The sequence below is a fragment of the Myotis yumanensis genome, unplaced genomic scaffold, assembly GCF_028538775.1.
Source record: "Myotis yumanensis isolate MYYU_CA2020_CCGP unplaced genomic scaffold, mMyoYum1.0.hap1 SCAF_2, whole genome shotgun sequence".
NCBI lineage: Eukaryota > Metazoa > Chordata > Mammalia > Chiroptera > Vespertilionidae > Myotis > Myotis yumanensis.
The window spans coordinates 36938283-36950855 of record NW_027223753.1 but is presented as its reverse complement, the minus strand read 5'-3'; the positions used below and the strand labels follow the sequence as shown (position 1 = coordinate 36950855).

The window sequence follows — 12573 nt, the reverse complement described above, 5'->3', positions numbered from 1 at the left end:
GGCTGAGAAACTACTTTGCTGTGAATCTCTACTAAATGTCAGCTTCTCAAGAGAAGATACCACATCTTTAAAAAAAAAATTATATCCCCAGTTCTTGGCACACAATCGGTATTCAGTAAATAGTGACTAAATGAAACAGAAATTACACTGAATTCTCCTTTACCTAAATCCTAATTTTTTCCTGTTCCATTTGGAGCAGAATTGTCTATGGTCACCATCTTCTCTGTCAAAAGTCTGAATGAGCGACCTAAAATCAAATGGCCATGACTTGTCCTCCACAGGCCAATTTCATTTCATTAATTCAACTTTTCAGCTTACATATATATATATATATATATATATATATATATATATATATATATATTAGAGGCCTGATGCATGAAATTCGTGCAAGAGTAGGCCTTCCTCACCCCCCCACCCCCCCCACCCCCGGCTGTCAGCACCGGCTTCCCTCTGGCACCCAGGAGCCGGGCTTCCCTCCAGCCACTGGCAGGCACCTGATACCCAGGCTTCCCTCACATCCCCAGTTTCATCCAGAAGGACATCCGGTCTAATTAGCATATTACACTTTTATTATTATAGACTAGAACAGCAGTCACCAACCTTTTGGACCTCATGGACCACCACTGGTCTGCGGACCACTGGTTGGCGACCAGTGGACTAGAGGCCTGGTGCATGAAAATTTGTGCACTCAAGGTAGTCCCGCAGCCCAGCCTGTGCCCTCTCGCAGTCCAGGACCCCTCAAGGGATGTCCACCTGCATGAACCGCACTGGGGATTGAGCCTGCAACCCAGCATGTGCCCTGACTTAGGCCGGGGGATCAGGCCTAAGATGGCAGTCGGACATCCCTCTGGCAGCCTGGGAACCCTCAGGGGATGTCTGGCTGATGGCATAGGCCCACTCCCCACGGCCTAAGCTGCCAGTCGGACATCCTTAGCACTGCCGAGGAGGCAGCAGAAGCTCCCGCCAGCACCACTGCGCTTGCAGCCATCAGCCCGGCATGTGGCTGAGTGGAGCTCCCCCAGTGGGAGCACACTGATCACCAAGGGGCAGCTCCTGCATTGAGCGTCTGCCCCTTGGTGATCAGTGCATGTCGTAGCGACGGGTCATTCCAGGTCATTCCACTGTTAGGGTAAATTTGCATATTACCCTTTTATTATATAGGATTTTTTTATTGATTTCAGAGAGGTAGGGGGAGGTAGATAGAAACATCGATGAGAGAGAATCATTGATCTGCTGCCTCCTGCATGCCACCTACTGGGGATTGAGCCCGAAACCCTGGCATGTGCCCTGACTGGGAATCAAACCATGACCTCCTGGTTCATAGGTTGACGCTCAACCACTAAGCCACACTGGTCAGGCATCTCTTCAGCTTTTAATTATCATTGTACCTTTCTCTAGCTTGCCACTTCCAAATTGTACATGACAAAGTAATAACTCATATTAGTAGCACTTTTCAGTGTACAAAATATCTTTTTTTTTTTAAATAGACAATAAAAAGTTTTATTGCCTGGCCAGCATGGCTCAGTGGTTGAGCATTGACCTATGAACCAGGAGGTCACAGCTCAATTTCCAGTCAGGGCACATGCCGGGTTGCAGGCTCAATCCCCAGTGCGGGACATACAGGAGGCAGCCCATCAATGATTCTCTCTCATTATTGATGTTTCTATCTCTCGCTTCTTCTCCCTTCCTCTCTGAAATCAATAAAAATATGTATTTAAAAAAAGGTTTTATTATTCAAAGGTTAACTGGATAAGTTGATTTGTTTATATCCATTTTTGTGAAATATGTTTTTTTAAATACAACCAACTTCTTTGCAAATAGCAGACACATACCGCAACTATGATGACCTAGTTTTTGGTGGATAATGTACATGATTAGGCAGAAACAGTGAAGCACACACTTGTACATTAGCTATTAAATTCTCAGTCAAAACTCCCTTTGTGGCCCCTGCTTCTTGATTGATTTCTATCCCCACTTTGTTTTCTACCATCTGGTTGACTTCCTGACCGACTCCCGTCGACTCTGTCTACCTGACTGACATCCGGGCCACTTGGCCAGCCACTCCTCTGTCTAGAATTAAAAGCTGCATTCCATCATAATATTTTTCCATTTTGGGTAACTTGGGGCACTGAGGTTATCCAGTCTGAATCATGCCACTCTGCCTGTAACCTTTCTGACTCAGCTGTGGGAACATCAAAGCAAACACCTATATTTCCTTTTAGAAGACACATTCTGGTAATTTGGGACAAAGCATTACTACTCAGCTTTTTGTTAAGTTCTTTCCAAGTGCAGCTGACACCCTGTATTTCTTCTGGGCTTTCCAGAGTCATGGTCACAAACCCCTTATCAGAGGTAATCAAAGATCGTAGTTCAAAACTCAAGGCACTGGAGATATGGGCTAATGCTGCAGCCACTGCATCCACAGCCCCTTTCTCTTGTCTCTGAGCTGATGGTTGGAAAAAAGTCAACAACAGTATAAGAAACTGAAGCCAGAGACCTAATGGCATCCATGGTTTTAGATTTAACTAAATCCATTGTAGAAGGAACACCTACAAGTTTAAAAGTAATTCCTACTTTTTGTTCCATGTATCTCAGTGGACCTCTTTCTCTTGGTTGATAAAAACATATGCAAATCCCTGTCTGGCCAGCTCTACCTGTGCATCCAGAGCAATGAACATAGGAGTCAACATCCTGTGGAGGAGAACTCTGAATCACCAAGTCAGCCTCAGGAGTGTCCAAACCATGGGCAGCCACATTGGTTGCCACCAAAACTTTAAAACTACCTTCTCTGAAGCCTTTTCAGGTAATTTCTCTTTGTAACTGTGCAATGGGGATGTAAACACTGGACATCCTCCTCTAGTTTATTATCACTTGACTTATGAGTAGAACTATCAAAGGATGACACTCGCTTTGATTTTTTTCATATTCATCAATATCTCCATCTGACAGATCTTTTCTTCTTGAGACTCGGAAAATTCATTTGAAAGCCTGTTATATCCTCTTCAGTGTCTCCATTTAGCTTCTCTTTCATTTTAGCTTTTTTTTGACTTGGGAGCATCCAGGTCATCTGCAACACCATTTTCTCTTGTTTCGGATTTCTCATCTGAGTCATAATGGTGCCTTGACTTTCTGTATCACTCACTAGCAACGGAGTGAAAGGAAGAGGGGGCAGAGCGGTGCTAGGCCAAAGCTATATCTAAAAAGTATCTTGATTCTTTGTGGGGCAGAGTCCAGACAACAAGTTCCAACAGGTCAGATATCTCTTTATCTTGTTTTGAAAAGCATATCAAGCTAATGATTAACCATCTTTTCAACCAGCTTAGAAAAAGAGTTAATATATAAAATGTTTTATCAATATTTTTTGAAAATCCCTATACCTTACAATTTATTGATATGTGCCCTGAAACTGAATATAATAATTTAAATAAACTCAGAAAAGATATTACTCATATTACAGAAGAATGCTCCTCATGATTTCATTCTATACATTCTATACGAAGTTCTTTTAGCAGTAACTAAATTCTGGTTGTCTTTTAATTTGGTTTATACACAAGTTTCCGGAAATAAATACAGTACATAAAATATTGGAAGGGACTTTGAAGATTATTTGGTGTATGAATTCCCTCTATGCTTCCTGAAAATTTTCATTCTAAGGCCTAGAATACGGGCACTGTTTCAACAATGTCAAAGATCAGAAGCACGGAATAGCCAACAAAACAGGAACTTTAAACTCATATAAAGGTTAGAATCTTGATTGCTACCACTTGAAACTCTCTTTAGATAAGTTGTTTTAACTCTGATCATTAATTTCCTCATCTGTAAATAAGATATAAACCTAGGGGTTGTGCTCAGAGCAGGGTGCCTAAAGAAATGGCTCCTCTGTTTACAACACACCCAACAGGAACTGGGGTCACTGTGAAAGGGGCACAAAATGTGTGGCCGTCCTGTGCACAAGCACCCTACAAGTGTAAAAAAAAAAAAGATATAAACCTACCCTTTGGGGCTTTTATGAGGATTAAACAAAGAAGTACATGTGAAGCACCTAGCAAGGTCCTGGTATACACTAGGCTCTCAAAAAGTGGTTGTTAAAAGAACCATTACAACTGAATAATAAAAAGACAATCCAATTTAAAAATGGCCAGTGTTCTCAGTGGTTAGAACATTGGCCCTCAGACCAAAGGGTCACGGGTTCATTCCTGGTCAAGGGTATGTATCTGGGCATGTGAGGGAGGTAGGGAACCCTCCCCTCCTTCACTCTCTCTAAAAATCAATGAAAAAAGTATCCTCAGGCGAGGATAAATAAAATGGCTGAGATCTGAATAGGTATTTCTCCAAAGATATACAAATGGCCAGTTAACACATAAAAAGATGCTCAATATCAGTAGCCATTAGGAGAATGCAAATCAAAACCACAATGAAATACCACTTTGCACCAACTGAGAGCTAAAATAAAAAAGGTAGAGCAGGTCTACCAGCACCATTTTCCCAACAGCATTTATTATTATTATTATTATTATTATTATACTAGAGGTCCGGGCAATGAAATTCCTGCATGGGTAGGGTCCCTAGGCCTGGCTGGCGATCAGGGCTGATCGGGGCCTTCCTGGTGCTGGCTGGAGATTTCCTTCCCCAGCTGCCTGCTGCCTGCTGGAGCCTTCCTACGTCTGCGCCGCCCCCAGATGGTCAGTGCACATCATAGCAAGCGATTGAACTCCCGGTCAAACTCCCAAGGAGACACTTTGCATATTAGCCTTTTATATATATAGAATATATATAGATTTGTTATGGTGATTTGTTAGCAGTGACCTTTGATGTTACTTTTGTACTTGTTTTGGGACACCATGAACTCCTACTGACCAGCCATAACCCCCTCTTCCTTTCTGTGGGCCTTCCTAGTCCCAGAGACACAACAATATTGAAATTAGCCAATCAATAACCCTACAATGGCCTCTAAGTGTTCATGTGAAAGGAAGAGTCACACATCTCTCACTTTAAATCAAAAGCTAGAAATGATTAAGCTTAGTGAGGAAGGCATGCTGAAAGCCAAGATAGGCCTCTTTTAGCCATACAGCCAACTTGTGAATGCAAAGAAAAAATTCTTGAAGGAAATTAAAAGTGCTACTCCAGTGAACACACGAATTATAAGAAAGCAAAATAGCCTTATTGCTGATATGGAGAAAGTTTTAATGCTCTGGATAGAAGATCAAACTAGCCACAACATTCCCTTAAGCCAAAGCCTAATCCAGAGCCAGGCCCCAACTCTTGAATTCTATGAAGGCTGAGAGAAGTGAGGAAGCTGCAGAAGAAAACTTGGAAGTTAAAGGGAAGTTAGGAGGAGGTATAAGAGGGTGTAAAGGGGATAAATGGTGATGGAATGAAACTTGACTTGGCATGGTGTACACAACAATATACAGTTGATGTATCATCGAACTGTACACCTGAAATCTATGTAATTGAATTAACCAATGTCACCCCCAATAAATTCCATTTAAAAAATTGAACAATGGAAGTTAGCAGGAGTTGGTTCGTGAGGTTTAAGGAAAGAAGCTATCTCCATAATATAAAAGTACAAGGTGAAGCAGCAAATGCTAATGTAGAAGCTATAGCAAGTTATCCAGAAGCTAAACTAACTAGCGAAGGTGGCTACTTACTAACCAACAGATTTCAATGTAGACGAAACAGCCTTATATTGGAAAAAGATGCCATCTAGGGCCTTCATTAACTAGAGAGAAGTCAATGCCTGGTTTCAAAAGACAGGCTCACTCTCTTGTTAGGAACCAATGTAGCTGGATGACTTTGTTGAAGCCAATGCTCATTTATCATTCCGAAAATCCCAGTGCCCTTAAGAATTATGCTTTAGCCCTAGCTGGTTTGGCTCAGTGGATACAGTATCAGCCTGTGGACTGAAGTGTCCTGGGTTTGATTCCAGTCAAGGGCACATGCACGGGTTGTAGGCTCAATCACCAGTGTGGGGCATGCAGGAGGCAGCTGATCGATGTTTCTCTCTCATCAATGTTTCTAACTCTCTATAAAAATCAATAAAATATATTTAAAAGAATTATGCTACATCTACTTTGACTGTCCTCTGTAGAGAGCACCTGAGAAGGCACATGGGCATTTCTTTAATTATTGTCAGCTGAACCCAGTGGCGTTGGCAAAACCACGTCCTGGAAACACACTTTGCCAGAGGCAAGAGCGTTGTCAGCTTGACCTTCAGCCCAGGTGTCAGGTTTTGTTCTTTAAATCCAGCCAAGCACCAGGAATGAATATGATTTGGGTCCACCCAAGAATGCACATAATCTCCTTTGTCTTGACTTTTCATAAAACTTCCTGTTTTTTGCTGTATAAAATAAGCACGCTCTATTGGCTCTGGGTCCCTGTCTCTCCATCAGAGGACAGTGGTCCCACCAGGCCCCAGCTTTTTCCTTCCATCTCTGTGTCTGTCTCTTTCTTTCATTTTCTCAATCCCCAGCCGCCCCTACTCAGAAATCGGATCACTCTCTACCCGCACTGGACACAGAGAAGAGAGAAATATTTACAGTCCTCTATAAATGGAACAACAAAGCCTGGATGACAGCACATCTTTATACAACATGGTTTACTGAATATGTTAAGCCTACTATTGAGATATACTGCACAGATAAAATTTCCTTTCAAATATTACTGCTCATTAACAATACACCCGGTCATCCAGGAGCTATGATGGAAATGTACAGTAAAATTAATGTTTTCATGCCTTCTGACACAATATCCATTCTGTAACCCTTGAATAAAGAAGCAATTTCAACTTTCAAGTCTTATTATTTAAGAAATACATTATGTAAGGTTATATCTGCCATAGATAAGAGATTACTTTGATGGATCTGGGCAAAGGAAACAAAACCCTCTGGAAAGAATTCACCATTCTAGATGCCATCAAGAACTTTCGTGATTCATGAAAAGAGGTCAAAATATCTACATTAACAATAGTTTGAAAGAAGCTGATTGAACCTCTACAGATGACTTTGAAGGGTTCAAGACTTCAGTGGAAGAAGTAACAGCAGATGCGGTAGAAATAGCAAGAGACATAGAATTAGAAACGGAGCCTGAAGCTTATGATGGAATTACTGAAATCTCATGATAAAACTAATTGAGGAGTTCTTTCTTATGAATGAGCAAAGAAAGGGGTTTCTTGTGATGGAACCTACTCCTGGTAAAAATGCTGTAAAGACTGTTGAAATGCAAGAAAGGATTTAGAATATTTCGTAAACTTAGTTTAAAGCAGTGGCAGGGTTTAGAAAAACTGACTCCAATTTTGAAAGTTCTACTGTGGGTAAAATGCTATCAAACAGCATCACGTGCTACAGAGAAATAGTTTGTAAGAGGAAAAGTCAATCTATGTGACAAGCTTCATTTTTGTCTTATTTTATTTATTTATTTATTTATTTTTAAATATATTTTATTGATTTTTTACAGAGAGGAAGGGAGAGATACAGAGAGTCAGAAACATCGATGAGAGAGAAACATCGACCAGCTGCCTCCTGCACATCCCCCACTGGGGATGTGCCCGCAACCCAGGTACATGCCCTTGACCGGAATCGAACCCGGGACCCTTCAGTCCGCAGGATGACGCTCTATCCACTGAGCCAAACCGGTTTCGGCCATTTTTGTCTTATTTTAATGATAACCACTTTATTGTAGAGGTCTGGAACTGAACCTGCAATATCTGAGGTATGCCTGAATTACATTTATTCCTATAACATGGATAGACCTCAAATACATTATGCTAAATGAGAGCAGCAGTCACAAAAGGCCACACTTTTTATGATTTCATTTATATGAAATGTCCAGAATAGGCAAATCCATAGAGACAGAAAGTAGATTAGTGGTTGCCAGCGCCTGCAAGGACAGGGGCTGGGGAGTAACTGCTAATGGGTACATGGTTTCTTTCTGGGGTGATGAAAATGTTCTAAAATTGATTGTGGCGATGATCGCACAACTCTGATACACTAAAAACCACTGAATGTACACTTAAAATGGATGAACTGTGTGGCATATGAATTATGTCTCAATAAAGCTGTTAAAAATGTTTTAAGTGGTTGCTATTTCTTAGTGTTTAGGAAGAATACAGAACCCTACACTTTGATCATATCTCCATCTCCAAATCTCACATTTTACCAGTAATCAGTTTGTTCTAATTACAGATGATTGGGCAATGCACATGAGGTCTAGAGAGTAAGGTTCATCTGCAATCAGCAACTCCCCTTGACCTCAGAGCAGGCACGTGGTCCTATCACAAACAGAAATCCAACCCAAAGAGCCAAACTGTGGGTTTCAATGAGTTACATATGCTCCCCATTCTGAACTAAAAATTACAGTTCACTTTTTTCAAACCCCTAGGTAATATTTATAATTTAATCATACAACCATTTTCAACCTTTTGACCAGTGACAAAAACCAGAGAAATGGGAAAGAAGAAAGAAAAATGCACAGGGAGATCAGAAATCAATAGTTAATTGAGCAACTACAATGTGTATTTGTCATGTGTTCGTTTTCTAATCCCTGGATGTTATCACTCCTTTCTAACCAGGGAAAGGTTACGTTAACATGCCCGAAGCAGGCAGTGTGAGGAAAGGTTGACAGGGTGCTCTTTCCACTGATCAACACTGCCTTTCTGATCATTCCAGTCAATAAAATTTTAAATAGATATTATAGACAGATGACAGTTAAGTAGTTTTTATATAAATTCTTCATTCTAACTGCTAACTAACTGAGGGGGTGGGGGTGGCTACATTACTATGGAGACAGATATAAGATTTTTGCATGTAGTCCTTAAATATCTCTTTTAAAATGAAACTAAAATTGTGTGTGTGTCCACTAAGAAGGCCTAAAAACAAGTAAAAACAAGCACTCAGCTAGCAGCTACACTGCGGTTGCGAAATACCATTCTCCACTGAAAGAACCAGGGCTCCTTGGAGAAATGGCTGATCGTAGGGCTGGTGCATAGAAGTGCAGGATAAGCCTGGAATATCTTCTTGAGCTAGAAAATAAGTACTAAAAAGAAGCATGAGACAACATGAGTCAGCTAGAAGGAACTACCACTGGTCAAAGCAGAACATTTCAAATATCAAAAGGAATGATAATAATGAAATATAACCTTCTAAACGAAATAAGAATTCATGAGTTCACACTGATATATTTATCAACAAATAGAAATAAATTTTAAAGTGGGGGAGAAGAGAAACTCTTGCTTACAGCAGAATGCCACTTAATAAACATAAAGAATGATGACATTAGAAAAAAAAGCATCAAAGGATGCTAAAATGAATGGGTAATAGGTACAAGTTTGAGGAGGAATAGGATATTTATATAATCTAAAACATCTCAACACAAATTACTTAAAAACTACAAGAGGAAAACAGTCACTTTTCAGAGGAAAACATGGTAGATAGCACCTTAACCAAGTGAACAAAGTTAAAAATCACCGATATAGGACAACCAACATCATGTGCCTCCAGACATGATATGCTAAGAAGGACACAACCTCAGTGGTATTCCTGCAAAAAAAATGTATAACCTGAATCTAAATATGAGAGGATATCAGATAAATGCAAATTGAGGGACGTTCTATTCTTAAAGACTGTACCTATAGCCTGACTGGCATGGCTCAGTGGTTGAACCAGAAGGTCATGGTTCGATTCCAGTCAAGGGCACATGCCCGGGTTGTGGGTTCAATCCCCAGTAGGGGGCATGCAGGAGGCAGCCGATCAATGATTCCCTCTCATCATTGATGTTTCTCTCTCTCTCCCTCTCCCTTCTTCTCTAAAATCAATTTTTTAAAAAGATTTTTAAAAAAAGAATGTACTTATAGTCTTCAAAAAATCAAGGTCAATGTTATACTTTCAACAATAAAGAATTATAAAAAAGAATCAAGGTCAAGATATACAAAGAAAGAAAGGCTAAAAGATTACTTCAGATTAAAGGAAACTAAAGAGACGTGACAGATAAATGCATTCAGGGTCCTGGAATGGATTCTGGCCAGAGGATAAAAAGAAAGCTTATAGTGTCTTTTATAAAGATATTATTAGGACAGTTGTCAAACTGTGAATATGTTCTTTGGATTATGTATAAATGTTAAATTTCCTGATTTATTCTTTTTTTTTTTAAATATATTTTATTGATTTTTTACAGAGAGGAAGGGAGAGAGATAGAGAGTTAGAAACATCAATGAGAGAGAAACATCGATCAGCTGCCTCCTGCACATCCCCGACTGGGGAAGTGCCCACAACCCAGGTACATGCCCTTGACCGGAATCGAACCTGGGACCTTTCAGTCCACAGGCCGACGCCCTATCCACTGAGCCAAACCGGTTTCGGCAAATTTCCTGATTTATTAACTATACTGTGGTTAAATAAGAGAATGTCCTTATACAGTTTTTAGAAATGCCCACTGAAATGTTTATAAAGGAGCATGTCGTCTCCACTTTTCTTAAATATTTCAGAAAAATATGCATACATCTCTAAATATATAGAGACAAAATGATAAAGCAAATGGGCAAAATATAAACAATTGGTGAATCTGAATACAAGGTATATGGGAATTCCTTGTATCATTCTTGTAATTTTTCCTGTATGAAGTTATGTCAAAAAAGGGTTCTAGTTAAAATGAAAGTTAGAAAATGAAAAAGCCAACCACCTACAATCACACCATTCCAACAAGTTTCCTAGACTAATTTTTTTACATTGCTCTTCAAGTCCTTGTTTATGAGCATACATATACAGTTGTAATCATTTTGTGGACAATTTTTACTTCTAACTTTTAACTTCTTGTATCACTTAGGCGTTTTACCTGTTGCGTTAAGCTCCCAAGCTAATTAGGTAATTTTCCACACAAAAAAACACACAGAGCAATCCAAATAGGCCTCAACCCAGGAATGAACAAACCGTGGTACATCCATACAAACGGAATACCACTCAGCAATAAAAGAAACAATTCACTTAGACACACAATAACATGGATGAATCTCAAGTGTAACATGTTAATACATTGTTTGCGGGTAGTTTTTATCCCGAGCTAACAGGTGGCTCTACTTCTTACAGTCAACGTAAAACGTATAACTACGTTTCCCGCATACAATGTGTTTTAAGTGAAAGAAAGGCCTTTTGAACCTATTCCCAGGAAAGGGGCTGGAATGTAGGGAGAAAGGTCAGCTATTAAGTGAACAAGGAATTTTGGGGGATGAAGAAACTGTTCTATATCTTGATTATAGTGGTAGTTGTATGACCGTATATGTTTGTCAAAATTTGCAGAACTGTGCACTAAAAAAGGATGACTTCTACTGTAAGTTATACCTAATTTAAAAGTGGAAAAACAAAACAAAGTTAGATTTTTAAAATAAGTTTCATTTAAAATTGGTCTAAATTAAAGGGAAGAAAAGTTAATGCAAATTCAAAATTGGTCTAAATTAAAGGGAAGAGAAGTTAATTGTAAATTAAATGCAACTGATCATAGTTCTTAAATATGACCTCTCCTCTTCATTTTCAGAGTTCCTGTTGCAGCGCTAAACATTTCTTTTCTTTTTTTCTTTTGTTAAACCTCACCCAAGGGTATTTTTTCCATTGATTTTTAGAGAGACGGGGGGGGGGGGGGGGGGGGGGGGGGGGGGGGGGGGGGGCGGGTAGAGAGAAAAAACATTGATGTGAAAGAGACACACTGATTGGCTGCCTCCTGCACATGCCCAGACTGGGCTGGGAATCCAACCTGCAACCCAGATATGTGACCTCGGTGCGTGGGCCAACACTATAACCACTTAGACACACTGGCCAGAACAGCACTAAACATGTATTATCCATACTACTATAACTGCCTCCTAAGGATCCCTGGCTTTTGGTCTCTACCATTCAACTCAAAATAATGCCAGACTGATTTATCTAAAACATAATATAATCAATAAACTTCTGCTAAAACTTATACTCTGTAGGATAAGTTCCAAAATCATGATCCAATCTACTGTTTTCTATACACACTGATCTCTGCCCTCTACCCAAATACAGACAAGAATCTACTCTCCACCCACACAGCACAGCTACTCACTAAACCTCCTTATATTTTCAAATATCTGTACAGATTTGGAATGCCCTTCCTTTATCCTTCTTCTGGGCAATCCTAGTAATGCCAATTCAAATTTAGGTTTTCAACATAATGCCCTGGCTGGTGTGGTTCAGTGGTTATAGTGCTGGCCAGAGCATTGGCCCTGGGCCCACACACTGAAGGGTGTTGGGATCAATTCTCAGTCAAGAGCATGTGCCTGGCTTGCAGGTTCAATCCCCAGCCAGGTTGGGCATGTGCAGGAGGTAGCTAATTGATGTTTCTCTCTGGCTCCCTTCCCCTCTATCTCTGAAAAAAAAATAAAAAATCAATGGAAAAATAGCCTGGGGTAAGGATTAACAAAACAATAAAACAAAAAATTCCTTCCTCTGGGCTACTAAATCATTTAGAAAAAAAGTATGCCTGCCTTCTCCCCACCTCTCTGAGGAGCCTAAGCATGCAGCAGTTGCTCTATCAACATTAGCTAAATGAGAAACTAAGCAA

At 40.1% G+C, this 12573-nt stretch overlaps 1 protein-coding gene, 1 non-coding gene and 1 pseudogene across 2 annotated transcripts in view; 1 reads left to right on the top strand and 2 right to left on the bottom strand.

The window, feature by feature from the left end:
• The window catches only part of SCP2 (sterol carrier protein 2), a 104927-nt gene that overhangs the window by 25336 nt on the left and 67018 nt on the right, over positions 1-12573 (bottom strand). The gene's annotated exons all lie outside the window — the stretch shown is intronic.
• Positions 1926-5819, bottom strand: LOC139004382 (ATP-dependent RNA helicase DDX50 pseudogene; annotated as a pseudogene).
• LOC139004763 (small nucleolar RNA SNORA11) lies at positions 3843-3970 on the top strand. The gene has a single exon (XR_011470580.1). It is a non-coding gene; the product is annotated as a small nucleolar RNA SNORA11 (small nucleolar RNA).